General features: G+C 39.7%; 1 protein-coding gene across 4 annotated transcripts in view; it reads right to left on the bottom strand.

Moving 5' to 3' along the window:
- Nucleotides 1–8,719, bottom strand: part of LOC108896900 (kelch-like protein 29) — a 190,541-nt gene extending 181,822 nt beyond the window's left edge. For 2 of the 4 annotated variants that reach the window (XM_051071975.1, XM_018696196.2), the window contains exon 1: nucleotides 8,429–8,719. The gene's annotated coding sequence lies outside the window, so the exon portion shown is untranslated. The remainder of the gene's footprint in view (nucleotides 1–8,428) is intronic. The other 2 variants (XM_018696195.2, XM_018696194.2) reach the window with 1 other exon arrangement.
- Between the last annotated feature and the right edge of the window lie 10,678 nt (nucleotides 8,720–19,397).

Here is a 19,397-nt window from a genome sequence, read left to right as displayed (position 1 = left end):
CTTCTAAAGCTGCTGGTTCTGAGCAGCTTTTCGACAGCCAAACTGGCAAATGACCACTGACTGCTGTTTAAACATTTCTCTCATAAAATCAAAAGGCTTCTTTTCCAAGCAGCAACGAATTCATGTCCGGAGAGGAGGAATGGATAGGCCTATCTTGCAAATGCTGAGAAATAGAAATGTCTACTCGGGAACGCTATAAAATTACACTCGAGGCCCACGGGCACCAAGCAATGACAATCTTTACACTGCCACTTTCTGCCGCCGTCTTATTAACATTATGGTCAGTTTTATCACGGCAAAATGTCCATGTATCTATGTCTTTGAATAAAAACACCACACACACACACACACACACACACACACACACTGCAACACATAAAATATACGAGCTGCACAGAGACCAGGCAGAGAACACTGCCCTTCATGTCTTTCCAAGCGGGAGTTTACTTCTCTCTGATTTTCACTGTTCATTTCCTTGGCTGCCGATATGAGTGGCAATCGCTCGACTTTCAAGTCCACACCAATGAACTGTAAAGATGTAAAGGAGAGGTTAAGTAACTAGGCTTCCATTTAAAAGGTAGTATGAGCAATGTCCCTGCGACTGCCACTTGATTTTTCTTTACCCTTACATATAAACATAAACAGTCGTATTTTGATATTTGGGTGATCCACTGACACCCAGTTGCAGTGGCAACATGCAATTTTTCATCTTGCAAAGTATCACAGCAACAGCTAGACACCCCTGACAGACAGTGAGAGCACATTTCAGAAAACAGTGTGTTATTATTTCTTGCCAGATGCCATGCAGTAATTACTAAATACAATTAATGACCCTGGTCATTGTGCTGCAGGTATTTATACAGGGGAAACCTACTGCCAAGATGAATTAATCAGTGTTGAAGTACATGTATCACAGCATTAGGTGGCTGGGATGGGGCCAGTATTTTTTTAAGCTGTTGTAGTCCTTGGAAGAATACATCCAGGCTGAGGCAAACAGGCTGTAAATAGGATGATATTACAGATGCACATCACACCTCCTGCGAACACATGATTTATGTATCCTCTTAACGCAAAAGCCACCTTTCAACTTGCTCTGTTGGAGTATGCAAATCAGACATGGCTGTAAGTTGCTGTTATGTATACTTCCATTAACTGTGAACTATTTACATATTCATTCCTCACTGGAGATAAATGATTTAGAGTTTTGCAGTTGCAGAATGAGCGGATTCCTCAAAATAAAATACATGGTGGAGGATAAAGAAGCAGCAATATCACAAGATGCAGGCACACAACAGCCTGTCACTTCTCATTATTCTTTATAATGTATAATGGTCATATAATGATTTTTGAAGATTACTGGGAAAGCCTGCTCGGTATCAAATAGTTTCTAAACATATAATATAATTTGTTTCTCGTGAATACCAAGACAAATGACAAAATCAAGGCAGAAACACTCCACAACGCAATTACCACAGCACATAAACTACATACTGCTGTTATGTAGTGGCACCACTCAAATGACAGAAGCAAACCTCAGATAGTTTTATTATAATTTCCCATGGTTCTGAGAAGAAAGGAGGGGGGAAATGAGTTCAAGTGACTTCAGTGACCGGTGAAATTTGTTTTCCTCTTGAAGTAATTTGAAGTCTGGTTCGCCTCAAGCAGACAGAGCTGGTTTGAGTCTGACATTCCACCTCAAAACCTGTTCCAGCAGGCCTCTCTTTAAACTCTGCTTCTCCTCAAGGCAGATTCAATTATTCAATTTCAAATAAATTATTACATAATACATCCATGTCCTTCTAAGGGCCAGTGCACTCTCAAATAATGTCTGCTATATTCTGCATTTTTAAAAGCCCAGACATACCTAGAATAGATTTTACATTTTATTATAGATGATGTTTATTCCAAAGTCGAGATAAGATTGTAAAATACACCTTATTAAAATGACTAAGGTTCATAAAAGAGATGCCAGGGGAGCTGTGGCTGTCAGATAGCCACAGAGCAGAAATACTCCTGTAGCCAGGCTTAATGGGAGTCTGCATAAACAAAAAAAATGGCAGTGGCTATGGTGGTGGCAATGAGCTACAAGATGGAAAAGATTTTTCCATGTCCACCTCCTTCCCATCTGCCCCCCATCCATGGAACAAACCTGTGGTGTCATCATATGGGGCTAACAGGCTTAACCTGCCCCCCGTGGAGCCACTCACCACACAGCAGCTTCACAGACTGCAGGGGCCCTGAGATGAAGCCTCACAGGCCCAAGTCCAAACCAAATCCTCACCCCCCTGTCCTCAAACATGTCAAGTGAATTTAAGCCATTTGTGTGGGTATTAAAATTATGGTAATAGCTTCCATTTTTTTTCCCTCAGATAGGCTAAGTAGGCTTTTTCTTTTGCAAGAAACCAAATATTTCCAAACACCACATGAAATGACACTGGGTTAAAGCTATGGGTACATTTGGAATTGGGTCTTTATCTCATAAGTATGGCCCTTGGCCCTGGCTCTTGGTGTCAGCTTGCTTGCTCAGGGCCTAATGAGTCCCAGCATTTTGTTGGGCAGCGTAGCTTGGATCTGCTTCCTGGAAAGCGTGGCTGATGGACTACATAGAAAATATTAAGGCCATAAGAACACTAAGACATGGGCTAATGCACACCTCTCAACAAATATTGCATGTATGTGCAAAGTATAGTGCCAGACAAGATGGATGGCTCCACAGAAGACTACGTGCTTCACCAAAGCTGTTATCAGTAGCTGGATTTGCTTTTACTTTACAGAATGTGCATTTTTTTTTTTTTTTTTTTTAAGCAAATAGATTTTTTTTTTTAAATGGATGACAAACCTGCTACTAGAACTATTTGTTACTAATATACATCTGAATGTTCCTAAAAACTAATATATACAAATAATATATAATTTATATGGTAATTCATTAAAATAGCCAGATTTTTACAATCTATAAGCCTTTCAAAATAATGCAACAACTCCAGTCAAATGTTACTGAAATTTCCTAAGTTTGAAAATTAAAAACTTATTTAAAATGACCCAAACTAACATTTGAAAGTGAGCTACCAACTCAATTCTCTACAGGATGTAGGAGGTTGAGAGCTTAGTGCTTTTTGAGACCATTTGGGTCTCTGAACAGGGAAACTGCAGGCTTTTTAGAAATATGATACCAGCATCACTAGCCCTTCAGTGACTGTATTCAAGAGGGCAGCTGAAGAGACTGCCTTTCATAGTTCACTGATCTCTAAAGAGCTTGGGAACACAGCGTTTGCTCGTGGCCTTTTGCCCCGTGTACATTTGCAAGTATATTATGCTTTGTAATAGCCTGTGATCAAGCTAAATATTCAGCAGCATAGCAAGCAAAGATACCCCTGCTGCTGAAACCCAGCAAGGAAACATAAAAGCTGTAGTGGGAATAATAGAAGACTGATTCACTACTGTTCCTTAAAATGCAAAATTCACCCCAATTTTTTTTAAGTATACCCATCTTTATTCTTATAAAAGGAAGTCACATGTCAGATTTAGCAGGAATAACAATTTTTCTTCAGATAGTATTCAGTTGTTCTGCAAAAAGTAACCACCACCACCATTTATTTGTTCAGACAGTGGCAATGTTTCTCAAAAGCTCTTCATTAAATAACTTGACTACAGAAATATATTTTTAAATATGTATTAATAGAACCTGCAAACATCATAGTTACAAATTATTTACAGGTGTTACTTTGAAAACACCTGATGTCAAAAAAAGATGGCCTCAAACTGCTTTGTCTTAGAAGAAAATTAGACCTCATCCTTCTCCTTTTACAGTTTACTCCTTCGTCATCTTGATATCAAAGCTGTACACAGCCGACCAACTCAACACAGATCAAGCATGCCCCGGGCTCTTCTCCTATCAAGCATGTTACCTTTGAGATACGCTAATAAACATGGCTAGGACATCCTGAAACCCACCGTGATCAGTGGGAGATTGGATCTCTTTAAATGACTGAGGTACGCCAAACTCGCTTCAGTGCCACTTCATTCCAATTAACTGACCGCAGGCCGCGGCTAAAGCGTGGATGTGGTTGTTGTCTCCAGCAGGTAAAGATAATCTAAATTTGGTCCTGCTGTCGTTGAACTGCCACTTTCACCATTTCAGCATGACCGCTTGAAATGGAAAAAAAAGATGTTACCACCTTGATGAGCATACTGCACTCAGCCAACTGTGTGCACCACTTATGTGGCTGTGGGAGTTAAGCTATAGGCTTTATTTCTTAATGCAAAGCTTACTGGGGGACCTCAAATGACAATTTTAAGTGGAACAAATACAAGGACAAGTAGAGACAACAAGTATGTGCTGTGAATAAGAAAAAGTGCAATTTAGGCCTACATAACTATAATTTAAGACTTCTGTGTAAGCTTTGTCTAAGACTTGTTTTAAACGGTTCAGTGGTTCAGAGGACTGATACCACTCTCATGTCTGTACAGTAAATACCAATGGCCAGTTGGGTAAGCTTAGTACAAAGACTGATGAGCTAGCCTGACTCTGTCTTAACAAAGAAAAAAAATCCACCTTACAGCACCTCTAAAACTCTAGCATAAGGACCGCATACATATATTCACACACATTCGTACAGTGCTTCTATTTGAACAGCACTTCCCTTGCACTTCTCTAACACAGTGCTACATCTGTACATCTGTACATCTATACATACAATTTGGGGTTCAGTATCTTGCTCAAGGATACTTCGACACGCTGACTGGAGGATCTAGCAATCTTTCCGATTAGTGAAGGACCCACTCTACCTCCTGAGACACAGCCACCCAATTTCATTCAATCTAGTTTGTATAAGATGTTCCAATATGAGGTGTAAAAACAACCAGAGTCTACAAGGGGTATTTGCTAGGTCAAAGGTAAACTATGGAATAGTCAGACATTTTGGGAAATGTGCTTACTTTACTTTCTTTTTAAACTCACAGCAAGAAAACAAGTAAGCATATTACCCAAAATGTCTGACTATTCCATTAATGAATTCAACCGATTACAAAGTTTTAATTGTTTAGTCAAAATCACACATACAGCAAAGAACAATGCAGCCTCTTCTCGCTAATGTTAAGTAATATCTGATTATTTCACAAGCAGCTATGAAGCATGCTGCAGATGCTCCAGGCTCTCTTCTGCATTCAGTTTTAACTGTGGTTAAAATTGACTTCATATTTATGTGCTAAGTGCTCTACAGCATCATGCACTCCAGGTTCAAGAGGCTGTTACAGTATTCTCGTGGTTAAGTACCATCAGAAAGTCACAAAACAAAAGAATTATTCTTCCTTGATTTATAAGAAAATGTTTAACTTCCACAAAGCAGCACAGAGTTTAAAGTCAATGAAGACAGTTAAGTTATTTTAATTTAGCAGAGGATAAAGATGAGCCATATGTGTGACCCGCATGATTAATGATCTGGAAAAATGTGATAACACCTTGATCATTTTAATACAAGTGTCACTTCATTCTCACCTGCCGTCAGCGAAGCAGACAATGAGAATTTGATCTCAATACTACAGCTTTTTAACTGCACATACACAGATATAAAAAGTGGTAGCAAATGACTACAATCTATCGAAAATTTTCCGCACAAAGAGACAGAGAACAGCTCAACACTATGATCTCACAATCTATTAAAATGGAGTGTGAGATCCTGGCATGCAGAAGCTGTTCTTTATATCTACACTGTATATGGTCATTATCTGTCAAGCAGCTAACAAAGTCTTTTAGCCAGGTGAGCCTTGGACAACAAAGACATGGCAAAAAGTGTTTGTACTTCTCTGCTTATGCTCCACATTGGCATCCTTGCTCAGTCATTTCTGAAAGGGCGTTAACTGCTGCATTTGTGTTAAAGTTAAATACACAGAATAAATGAGCATGTACACTCAAATTAGCCTATGAAAGAAATCTTAATTTAAAATCTGCTAGTGCGTGTCTTTGAAATGTGATCACAAAAAAGAGATCCATTTGGATTCACCCATCCAAACTTGGACAAAATGGGAGTTCATTTTCTAGCAGGGAATAAATAAACACATGCACAACTGCTCTTCGTTTTCATTCTGATTGGGGTTGTGTTGGTCCACATTGGCCCTCTAATATCCACTGCTCCGCCAGAATCTGAGTAATTGCCGACTACATTCGAACGTTAATATTTTGCTTTGGTGAAGCAGGTGCGGATGAACAGAAGCATTGTGTGTGCATTCTTAAAAAAGGAGTAAACAGTGTAAAATGGCTCGATCTCTTCCATGCTGCTGCCTTACAGAAGCCGAGGCACCATTATGTTTATCTGAAAGCTGGTACATGAAAAACACTGAGAGCCGGGCTTTTTGCGGTCATGTTGGTTGGCAAGCCTGGCAAAGCCTCTGTTTTCTGAAGTCCTTTTAACTGCAGTCCATCACCCGAGGCAAAACCAGTGGATCACAACTTCATCCAAGTACAAGAATATACTGCACAGCATTTCATCCGTGATTCTTTGCTTGTATTTACAGCCCAGTATACGCACCAATCAAATTATGCTCACTTTATCCTGCAAAAGAGCTCTCTATCTTGGGGAAATTGGGGTGAAATAAAAATAAATAAATGCACAAATGGCCTTGAGCTTTACAATATTGTAACTTGCTGACCATAACAACAGGAGTCATTTTTTTGCTTGGCCTTTACTAATAGGATAAATGCCTTGGGGGTAATTTCTAAATGAATTCCTCAGGCCAAAGCAGTTCCCCAGGCCAACCCAAATCACGTTTGATAGAGACGAATTATCCCTGATTGAGTTTATTGCAAAGAAGCTTGTGACAAAGTAGAGAAACCACAATACTTCCACAGAGGTGTGCCTTGCCTGACAATGAGGCTCTGTGGCTTTAACACACACAAATGTACACCTCTTTATGTTGCTGCTGATGCTGCTGCATAATCATCCACCTATGGTGGCGGGTTATCCTAAATATGCAGAGACAGTTCTCCGTCATACGCAGCAGATGAGGCGAGAAGACCCCTGCTAAATGGCCCCGGCTCTGAGGCAAATGCATTGTCTTACCTCATCGAGTGCGGAGCTCCCTGCCTGTTCAGAGAGGACTAGGACTAAAGCCCTTAATCCTCGCCTTGATTCACGATAGCCTGCTAGGTTTTCAAATGTCATCAGTAGGGAAGTGTGTCCTGCTTCTGCCCCACATGCTTGGCCCGTTAATACAATAACAGCACCGGGGTACGTCCATTTAGGAATAGAAACACATACAGCAAAGTCGGGCGGCTGTACATCTATTTATATATAGTAACACACACTCATGCTGGGGCTCGTAAACAGGCATCAGTGCCAAGACCAATGAGGATTGACAAGTGTGTGTTTGGTTATGAGAGTTTGATAATAAATCATGCTAAATATGGACTGCGGATTAAATGTGATAATATTGCAATTTGTACTGAACTTCATTCTTTCATTGATAGCCTCTCACTTGCCAGGAAAATGAAAACACTGCTGTTCATAGACGAGCAGCAGCGTTTCTAAACTGATGGATTCTGTATTCATAAATAACTTTCTGTGTGGAAAAAGGCAGTGTCCCTCACAAACAGTGCTCTACTTCACAACCAAGGCTGCAGCACTTCACTGTAACAACACATGGGACTTCTGATGAGTAATGCTTTGTTGTCTGGAGGATGGGTCTTGCGTGGTGTGGGCTAAAAGTTAGATACATCTGTAGAATATAATAATAGGAATTCTATAAACAGACTTAGGTACGTTAAAGTGCACAGATCTGGGATGCAATAAAAAAATGTTTCAAATGCAATCTGTGCACTTATGACATACAGGTCTATGAAGCTGTGTATTTTGGGAACACATACAAGCATACATTAAAAGATGTAGCACAAGGAAAAGCTACATGAGTTAATACTGGTTTACCAATTGCTCGATTTTTCCCAATTGTTTATTAATAAATGTGCCATTTAGGAAATGTTTCATACTTATTATAATTATACATTAGACATTATGTGTAACTAATTTAAGGTAAATTAAAAGCTGTTTTTGAATGTCTTCAAGGAAATATAGCTGCAGCAGTCACCAGGCGTTAGTCCTAAATTGCTGACCTTTAAATCGACCACTACCTCACTATTTCCCTAGTTTCTCTCACACGCTCCGAGACGTGAAGTTAGTTTTTTTTTTTTTTTTTTTTCTTTTCTAGCAGGAGCGCTTGCGCACAACGTGAGCGCCGCACACACACACCATTTGGTAGGCTATGGTCCTCAGCTTAGGGGTGGCAGTGAAACTGATGATCCTCCTCTCATTCATTCATGATAGGACAAGTGCCCGTGTGCCGTCTAAACTCCTGCCTGACACAAAGACACGTCAAAATTAAGCGTACACACAGTCAGCGTGGCGACCGTGTCCACCTACGCTGACTGAGCGCTTACCTACCCGGCCGCTCGCTGCTCCTGTCCCCCGGCGTTTGTCCTTGTTTCGCTACGACGCTGCTTATGTATGAATGCTGTCTTTATCCCGCAAAGACTGCTGTTGCATTTTAGAGCGAAGGGAACAACACTGTGCACTGGTGGCGGCTGCGTGCTGGTCGGTCAGTGGCCTGTCTGTCCTCCGCGCTGCACGTCACCAAGTGGAGTGGTCAGGACTTGGCAGACGCGTCTTACTGTGCTCGCTGCGCGGCGGCGGATTTGAGATGTAAGCGACTGCTTGGACGGACTGGCACACCGTGTGGCCACTTTACTCCCGATGCTGCTCCTCCCCTTTCACTTTGTTTCGCTCACACAAGCCCTACAGCGCCCCCCACCCGCAGATGTGTGCAATTGCATGTACCTGCAGAGTCGTATTCAGTACAGCATAAGCATGGGCGATCCAGTCGTCTTGACGAGAGGATCCTGGGTTCATCAGGGGCCATGGAAGGAGTCCTAGAGGCTCATGCGTGTCCAGATTTTTATTCAGTTCTCTGAAGAGAAACAACAGTTCTAATTATTTAACATTCATTTACAGTCGAGACTATTTCAGGCTTTGAGGACATGCTTAAAAATGTTCATAGAGGGCTTTTCTACAGGTCAAAATCTCACCAAAACACCAACCAATGCAGTTTCAGCACTGCTGTTTTTCCATCCCACCTGGCAGTTAAATGCTGGCAATTACATTCACTTTGCATCCTGGTTGTAAATCAGCCCCTGATTAGATGGCTGGAATGAAAATCAACAGGGCTCCCTCTGGCTGGATCCAAATCGGCCAAAATCAATGCCCGTTTTTTGCTTTCTTAACCACTTTTGCATGAACACATTGAGCAATGTGATGCAGTCAAGCAAACAGGAAGCGATTACATGAAGTTAGGAACAAACAGCAACAGTGTTCAGAGAATGGGCCTTTTTCACAGAAGACGTGTAGACATGTTACAGTAGGAAAACACGGCCGCAAACAATAAAATGAATGACCTTCATTCCATTTAGCAACATTTTAGCAATTTGTTTTTACATTTAAACAGTTCAATTAGCTCTTATCTTAGCGGCCTCCTAGATAGGCTACTTGTGGGCCAATTAACTCAGGCAGGAACCTTTTAATCAGCTGTTTTTTTTCCTTTTTTTTGACCACACATGATCTTTAAATACCATCCAATCATTAGAACTTCTTTTAAAGCTTTCTAGTTGTTGTGTCTTACCTGGTGAATTACCACCCAGTCATTGACATATGATGTAGAATCCATTAGAATCTACTGGTTTATTGTTTTAATGCTAGTTACTGCCCCTACTGTACATTACCCATTGTACATTTACACAGGTGTTTTCACTTATGTTGCTGATTAGCTCTCTCAGGACTGCATGGGCGTGTACACACTCTTTGATTGACATCTCTATCAATCAATTAAGGCGGGGGAGACTTTATCATACTCATTAGTGTATGGTGTTTTGTAACATAACATAATTTCCTGTACGCACGCATCAACTTAGACAGGAGTCCAACCAGACTGAAGTGAAAATGCATGTGTTAAAATAGGCGAATAAGTACAATACAGTGAATTTGTAATCATATATGATTACAGTATAATATTACAGTGACCTTTTCTTTATTTCAATAGGCCTTTTTCACAGAAGACATTCTGACAAAAGCACAGGTGTAAATGCTGAATGATTTATGGCTGAATTCAGTTTAGATGCTGCAATTTCAGGGTACTGTTCCTGCTCACTCCTTGTCATGTCTCACTGAGACACATTAGTAGAGCGGAGCCATTGTTGATGTTATTAATAACAGCACTTTTTTTTTCTTTCATGACAAGTCAAAATGTCTGCTGTGAAAAAGACCTGTGGGATGTTAATTGCTGGAGAAAAGAAATGCTGAGCTGCAAAGTAATGTATATCCAAAGCTGAGTTACTTTAGTTTGTGTTTTGCTCCTATGCCACATACATTACAGTTCTAGCTAATGACCTAGCTCGGACTGCTGTTGTAGGCAGTATAGGTAGACTCTCACTTAAAAAAATATGCTCCCTAAAGTGGAAATAAGCTCATTTACAGCTCTTTGTACATGGGCCCGTTGCAGGACATGGCATGATAAATGTCTTTCATTCTGTGCACCACAATTGCATTACCACACTTTTACAGCACTGGTGGTTATCATCCTTAATTAAGTTCTGCAAGGGAAAGCATAACCCTATAGCCAGGAATACCCAGGGGTGGAAAAGTATTCAGATTCTTTACTTAAAGGTTCCCCGTGGAGTTTTTGACCTCTGGTAGCGAAATGGAGCTATTTTTCTGTGAGTGGGTCCCATTTGTTTATCTCATGCATGTGAATCCTCATGCAGGATACACAGTTCTGTTTTCACACTATTCCACTGATCCAATGGATGTGGTAACGTGCCAAGAAACACACTAATGCACCAACAAATATAATGAAAAAGACTGTTAGCTGGTAAATATGAATGTAAATGATGCTGGATTTAAAATACTTAAAAACCTGTTTTTGCTAATGTTTTTTGAAGAAGGAGATGCATTCATCATATTTGTTAGAGTCCAAGAATACACACTGGATTTAACAGTGAATGTAAATATAACTTCTGTTTGACTGTGTTGGTAGTGTTTGATTACACTTATGTTGCTGAAGTAGACCTCTTCATAGGACTGTACAGCTGTGTTTTATTAGTTATTGTTAATAATCCATAGAATTTGGTGACACCACATTGTTATTCTCAGTATAACTCCATGTAGCTTAGACCTGACTGGAGGTCAGATCAGCCAGAGTAAATGGTAAATGGACTGCATTTGTAAAGCACATCTCTAGCCTTATTGATTCACTTGCTTTACATTCACACACACATTCGTACAGCGCATTTCTATACAGTCACGTTCAGATGACACATTTGGGGTTTAGTATCTTGCCTGAGGCCGCTCCAACACTGGAGGAACCAGGGATTGAACCACCACCAACCTTATGGCTAACCTTCCAATTAGTGGATGACCTGCTGCCCACCTGATATTTAAAAAAAATCCTGTCTGGATGTGCTGAACCTTTAGTTTGCAAAGTAACTACTGATTAAAATTAATAAAGTGGCAAAGTGCAATATTTCCCTCTAAAATGTAGTGAAGTAGAGGAAGTATACATTTACATAATATACAATGTGTGAAGAACAACTACTTTAAAAGCGCACCTAAGTACAGTACTTATGTAAATGTACTTAGTTTCCACCATCAATGTAGAGGTACATAAAATGGTCATCTGAGAATGTGAATGACTGTTGTCTGATTTATAACAAGGCAAGACAATGTTTTTAAAAAGTCAAATATTCTCTGTTAACTGTAGTGTAAATATAATGTTTACTAGCATACAAAATAAGTATATGCACACTAAAATGCCTGGGTAAAATACTTGAGTGCTCCCCACTCCTGAGACATCCAGCTTTGCATCAAAATGTCACACTTGGCAGAATAGATAGTGGGCCTTATCAGGGGTCAAATTCTATTTTGCAGTAATTTCAGAAGTCTTTCAGCTGTGCCTTTCAGCCATGGCAGCATGTGAGATGCTGTACAATGGTGTGTACTAATTTGTTTCAGAGCCCAGTGAGCCTAATCTGAGCCAGCAGGTACTAATTTTAATTAAAAAGGACGTTTACATTGTACAAACAAAGCTGCCAATCTGGGATCATAGTTTTATGGAGTGACTCTCCCAAAGGAAAATGAGTATCATGTTCGATGATGGAGCAAGTTCTGTGGGACAATTTGATGATGATAAGCTTACATTTAATGGCATGACTCAGAAAACAGAGAACAGAGAGAGAAAGATGGGGGTGAGAAGGGTGTGCAGTACAACTCTACAGTTAATAGCAGCCTTGATAAAGATGCAATACAAAAAGAAGCAGGGAACAACAATGGGCCATTGTTGTTTGATAATTAACTAAATTGTAGTGTATCTGTATCTACAGTGACAGCAAAAAGACAATCTCCCATGCAATAGTAGAGGTTAGGTATTGGAACAGACCTACAAAAAGTACATGAAGGTTTGAAAAAGTAATTGAAGAACCAGTGACAAGTTTGCCTATAGTGTATTAATTTTAGTTAAAAATTAAACTGGAACATCTTTAGAGAAAATATGTTTCAGATTTATCGAAATAAAAGTATATTTTTAAGTTGTAATCCTGTTTGTGCAGGCGTGTAGAAACTTGTTTTGTTATCTCTCAAAGGCTATTTTGCCATCACTTACCTAAAGTGCCAGCGATTCTGCAGGGCACTGAGTTACTCATGCCCTTTACTGTACCCTATATGTGACAAAATCTGGAGCCCGTAAACAACAGTAATTGGGCTCAGGGGGCAGTAGGGAAAAACAAACCACAGCTATGAGTCTGACTATCATTTCATCTTGCTGTTGGTGGGTTTATTTTCTGTATAATCCAGAGGAGTGGGGTGAGCAAAGACTATAAATTGATAAATTAGGTGAAGAGCCTTATGCCTTCAGTGCAGGAGTTTTGTGTCTAATCCAGTAGTTAAAAAAAAAAAAAAAAAAAAAAAGTTGTTCGATCAGCTTCTATCTATTATTTACTTCAGGCTATATATCAGCCTAGTTGTACTTTGCACTTTGACGTCCGTGCCACCTCACTTACCAGCTGTGCTAGTACGGTTCTTTTTACGGGCAGTTCAATAGATTAACAGAAGTTACACTGGAGTATAGCATGCATGTTCATCTTTGTTTTAAGAACAAAAAAGACAAGGAAAGATCATATTTTCCTTGCCTGTTCGAAATGAAATTCTTCATGAATTTTATAGGCTTAGGCAGATAAAATGTGTAGTACTTTCCTGTCTTCAGTACAGCTATAATATAGTATAAAACAGACCCCACCCTTGTGTGGGAGGCACATATTGGCAAATTTGTTTTAAGCAGAATTACTGAAAAAGGGAGAGTAAACAGATTTATCCTATTAGAAGGAAATGAAGCAGACAGTGAGTCTGTGTTTATCCATTATGAAATCCATATCTGTCTGGAAATGAAACAGCAGAGGTTCTCCTCAGAGCTGCCTCTTTTTAAAAAAAAAAAAAAAAAAAAAAAAAAAAAAAATCATGATCTGACCACCAAAGAATTTGCTTCTTTAAATGATTAATTAGCTGCTATGATTCTTTGATCAACCTTGGAAAATCAATGAATGTTAGCATCCTCAACAAGGCACATTCAAGGCACCTTCAAAGAGGGATTGACAGCATAAAAAAGCACATTGAAACAAGCAAACTTTACATTCAGGATGATTCTGTTCCTGTGAAGAGAATGGAACAGCTGTGCCAAGTTTTCAGAAATGCAAATGTTGTTAAGGGAGAGCCTTTGGGTGGAGGTACTTGGCCTGCGTTAAATCATAATGACATTTATGCTGCTCATCCTCTGAAACTATCAAAGTGTTCCTTGCCTTGTCTTTGTATTTGATGTAAAATATTTCTCCTGTCTAACAAGATGTTTTCTATCTTTCTGCCTGTCAGTGAACACAGGTGGTTAGTACGTGGTTGAATGGCTGCCATTCTCGCACTGATGTTGTAGTGTTTTTTTATATGGGTAGAATGTGAATTAAATTGCCAGTCCTATGACAATAAACACTCCAAAGTGATCACAATGCCCCTTTATGCAAGCAGGTTTTGCAGTCTGAGGTGTAACTTGAGAGCAACTACAAAACTGTATTGTCACATTCCTCCTGCACCATGGATGCCTGGAAACCAAAACAATTAACAGGACTATTTCTGTAGAGATGACCACAAACTCACACTCTTACTGCCGCAGGTGGTGAAAGGCTCTCTTCCAATTAACAAGTCTAATTACATCACAACTCTGCAGAGTTGTCTGGCATTCATTGTGTCTGATTGTCAGTGTGCGTTTGTGTGTGGGTACTTTGTGTGTGTGTGCAACTATTCATTGCAGAGTGTGAATTTAAAAACAGCAGAATGATCAGAGGGGTCAAGGGTCAAAACTCTTTTCTTCTTACTTGGCTGGATAATTGGCATGAAGAGGGCTCAGCAGTTTCTGAAACTGAACAGGCTACGTTGTACATTTGATATTTACAATAAAAGGCAACAACTGCTATTTTGTGGGCAGCTCTGTAGTCAAAAAGCAATGCAGATTTATCTACAGGCAGCCTCTCATGGCTGTCTTTAAATTATGTCTCAGTTGTTTTGCTGGTTCGTATTAAAGCTGGCACATGACATGACCATGACCATTAATACATTTTGTGAAAACTGGCCAAATTAAAAAAAAAGGCTGCCCTAAACAAATTAATTTAAAGTTGCTATAGTTTGTATTTTAAAGATAGCAATCTATCGAATGACTGTATTGCTGATGTGTGCTATGAAAAGGGTTGCTTGTAGTAATCATTGTTTTTGTTTTCTGGCAGCAAATTTACTGTTATGGTTCAACTCTTGCCTGTTATCAGGGTTGGTTGTCCTGAGGAGGACGGCAGTATAATCATTTTCTCTGCAACTCCTGCACTTAAAGAGCATGGTGATTGTCTAAAGTTCAGTTCTGGATTATATACTAAAGCTTTGGACTTCTCAGTTGAGAACAGTGTTTTGAGCTCACCAGTCATGTTCATCTTGTTTGATATTCAGAAAAGTTTATCTATTAACTTGCAGGAAGATGATTCATTATCTCAACATGCTACAGTGTTAGATGCTGATAGTTGATTGAAATGCGTAAGTTGGTGCTATTGGACCGCCATTCTGTGTTAACCACTGTTCAGATTATTTATTTTGTATGTATGAGAAAATCTTTTCAAAGGAAACATATCATTTAGCATTTGAACAAAAGTAAAAAAATATTGCCTCTGGCCACAGGCCAGGTTCAGGGTTCAAATTCAGCAGTACCAGTCAGCTTCAGTCGGGTCTCTAAGATGGCTGTGGGTCTCAGTGCTTGCAGGTTTAGGAGAATGTGTGTGTAGGAAGTTACAGTCTCCACTGCCTTATTGAAAAACCTGAACTCAGCCTGAACAAAAACTAGACACTGCACGCTTCAGAGGTTTTATCTAAAATGAGAAGTCCATGTTGTTTTCTCCGTTCTTCTCTTGTACCTCGGTAAGGCACAAAACAACCTGTTTCACCCAATTATCTCTCCCACAGGGCACAGTCAGGCAATTTGACTCAGTCAAGACTCTGATTCATTGAGCCAGATGATTTAAAGCTTTTGGGGTCCACAAGTCAGCCCACCAGGACTGAAACTGCTCTGTGATTCTCAGTTGATGTTTAGCAGTGCACGTTGCTCCACTAAAGGTTACAGAGACAAAAATAGCATGTTATTTCTAGTCTTCCTCATTTGTCAATCACTGTGAAAACCAGATTTCTGAGCAATTGCAAAATGATGTAAAGCATAAAATTACGTTGCCAGCCTGACGTGGGAAAGCTGCTTATTACCAGTTTAGCAGATATAGAATGTGATATTGAGAATATTCTGATCATTGACGTATTTCATCATGAAACATATCTTATCTTGCATTCTATATCTTATAAAAGTTGCATAATCAGAGCCAAAAGTTGGTGGATGAGGTCACATACATCTTCGTAACTAATGATGATGATCAGCAGTAAGACAAACACACTGTCCTTGACAAACATGGAGGTAATTACTCATATGGCAGATTTTAATTATCACAAATATTAATTCCTGTAATGCTTATAGTTTCATACACGACTGGGGTCCACATGGGCTGGATTTCCAATAATTAGAGTATGAGGTTTAGCATTCAGGCACATAAAAAAGCCATCATTTATCTGATGCCTGCAGTCAATAGAGCTGTCTTCATATGAGCAACGCCACATATGTCAGAGCCAGTGAAACACTGCACTATAGCTTTATCGCCATGTTAAGGTATTTGTGGAAAAAAATGACAAACTAGCCAAAGAAATAACTTTTGCAGTGACCCGGCAAGAAAATGCCCTGTGATCTCTCTTCTGCTCCAGCCTACCCACTGTTACGCCTATACACTGTTTAAAGCCATTAATTGTTAATCAATGCGTCAAGTCACTCTGGATTGTTGCAATTAGAAAACAATGCCCCAAAAAACTATTTTAAGTCATGCGTTATCAGTGGGGAAAGCAACAGAGAGGATAATTGGGTATTGACAAAAGAGTGTGAAAAGAAAAGACAGCATGCAAGACCACTCTCCAATTTACCCTGTCATCTTGAGGCTCTGATTATGCTGTTTACTGACCAGATAATTGGGGCGACGGTTGATAAAAAACAAACATTTTAGGGTAAAGTGTCAAATACAAGCAACTTGCATAAAAATATCCCGAACACTTAATTGGGATGATGCTTCCCTATTTCCTGCTACTGCATGTGCAGCCTGACACACTCATGACTTCCTGGCTCCCTGGAGTGTAATATACTGTTATTCACTGGGCTGAGCAATTTTTAAAAGCAAAGGGGGTTTTCATGCTTCCTTGGGTGTAAACTGATACTAAATGACTTGTTAAGAGTTAATTACCAGATTAACACCATCATGGTTTCCACTACACAAACATTTAAAGGACAGTGATCAGTCAATGTTCCTCTAGTATTAAACAGTTGTAGTGAAGGGGGTTAAAGTCCCTGAAAACAGCCTCTTACTATGAGTGATGAGGTTTTACATATAGACAAAATACTTTGCCAAAGTTAAAATGGATTTCATTATTTCACATGACTGGTTTTTGTATTACTGTGTTCTTTTCACTGGTTTGTAGTGAGTTGGGTTTCTTCAGAAAATAGTGATGTCATACTTGTGTCAGAATTTAGCAACATTTTAATCAAAATCTGATGAAAGATGGTGGTTTGTTTGCTCATAATGGCTCCGCCAGAATTAACATTAAATATTTCTTAAAATGAATAATGGTTATACCCATGAATCCCAGCCATTAAAAAAAAAAAGACAATATACATATTATATGTTTGTTTAGGTCTGTCTTTTAAACAAACCCTCCCTTTACCAGCAAGTACAGAGCCGCCATCCATTTTCTATGCTACTTAAGGGTGTGAGGGGGCCCATGCAGGCACAGGGAGAACATGGGCTCCACTCTCATGACCTCCACACAGAAAAGAACCTGAAACCTTCCTGCTGTGAGGCGACATTACAAACCACTGCATCACCATGCCGCCCAAGTACAGACCATATGAAACTACATTTTGTGGATTTTTGGAAGAGGCTGTCATGAGAACTGTTCATGTGTTACAAGCAGCCTCCCCTGAATGACTGCTGTTGCTGAGCACCATCTAGTGTTGAAAGCAATTATCTTTAATCTTTTCCAACACTTTTTCCAACACTGAGAAAGAACATGGCTTTTACTGTGTGTGCACTACAGAGAGCTGGAACATGCTTGTATTTTAATTATGTTAATTAAATATCCACCATTGAAGATGAGTAATACCAGTCCTCATTAATAATTACTAACAATGCTGGAAGAAGATTTAATGTACTTACAAACTAAAGTAAATTTTATATAAAATAAGTTGCTTGTTGATTACTTACAGTATAAGGAAACTAGTACACATATGAGTCACATACTCCACCTGACTGAGTCATAGGCTTCTCTTCGTTTCCGTTGCTCAGTGGGTTTTGTAACCCGGAGCCAGCAGAAGCCTCATGGCTGGGTGGAAGACAACAGAAGCCATCTGTTGTCTGTGTGTTTTCTTTGGTGCCCTGCCACAAAACTCTGCTGCCAGAACACCCAAGGGTACCCATGTGCACCTTGCTGCGCCTGGGGACCAGCCTGCTGAAGTACCTTTATAGCCCAATGGCTCCATCAGGAGATGCCTGTATTCTGCCAGAGCCCAGATACAATAGCAGTGGTGTTTGAAAAGGGCCTTGTTGTAGCAGGATCGTTACACAACCATGCCATTAACCTTAATTGGAGCAGCTTGGTGGAACACAGAAAAACTTTCAGCGCTCTGAGACAGAAATGTTGTTCCCCCGAGTTACATAAAATCGAAACGGATCTCAGGCTGAGTTAATTGAATTGCAGAATACTTAGTATATTCCTACTGAAGAACTGAGGAGTAACTCAGGAGTAAGTGCTGTACAGCTACAGATATCATTCTCTTCCTCTGTGCTCTGACAGAACACTAAGGCCATTACATAAACACAGAAACTTTACATAATTTAGGGTGAATCACTGTTTCTCCTCTCCTTGCTTCTGTGTAAACATAATGACACTACTGACTCAATTCCCACACTGGTTGTAATTGGGTGTAGCCAGGGAAACACACACATATAAGAAGACATTAAGGGACATGAGGATAGCTGTCCTTAAAACTGCTCCCAAAATAAGGTCGCTTGTTCGCCTTTCAAGGCTGCTAATTTAGCCTTAAGGCTGAATAACCATCTTGATATGAACATCAACTACAGCAAAGTATCACATGTCTAGATTAAAATTTTAACAAACATTAGTGTTCCTTCAATATCCTAGGGCAAACCAGGTGACTGTGTAGAACAGTCTGCCTATTCAACACATAAACTGCATCCTTAAATGTGTGTGGAAAAATAATAACAGGGAATTTATCCATTTGTCAGCTTTGAGACTCTTTGGTCTTTCTAGCTCCCGCAGTAGGGAGGTAGCATTATTAATATCTCCTATTCATCAGAGAAAATAGCCCACAGTACTTCCTTCCTAAATCTGTTATCTCACGCTGATATTAAGCTCCATAGAGATTGGATTGCAAAAGAAGATTACTGTGACAGCAGGATTTTGCAGGGCAGCGGGTCACTGCACATGTTTTGGAACCGGTGGACTTACTTGGATTTTAAATTTTAGACAAATAGATATGTACATTTATATACAGCATATATGTGCATTTTTTTCTATGAAGTTAATCTTCCATTTAGTGTTAATGGAGCACTTCCAGACTGTATGTTGGTTTGTCTTTTTGACAGAAAGCCAAGGACATTAGATAAACACATAAAATGCCAAAAA

Source organism: Lates calcarifer, linkage group LG7_1 (assembly GCF_001640805.2).
Source record: "Lates calcarifer isolate ASB-BC8 linkage group LG7_1, TLL_Latcal_v3, whole genome shotgun sequence".
NCBI classification, from domain to species: Eukaryota; Metazoa; Chordata; class Actinopteri; family Centropomidae; genus Lates; species Lates calcarifer.
The sequence above is the reverse complement of the archived record's forward strand: the minus strand, read 5'-3'. Positions and strand labels throughout refer to the sequence as shown.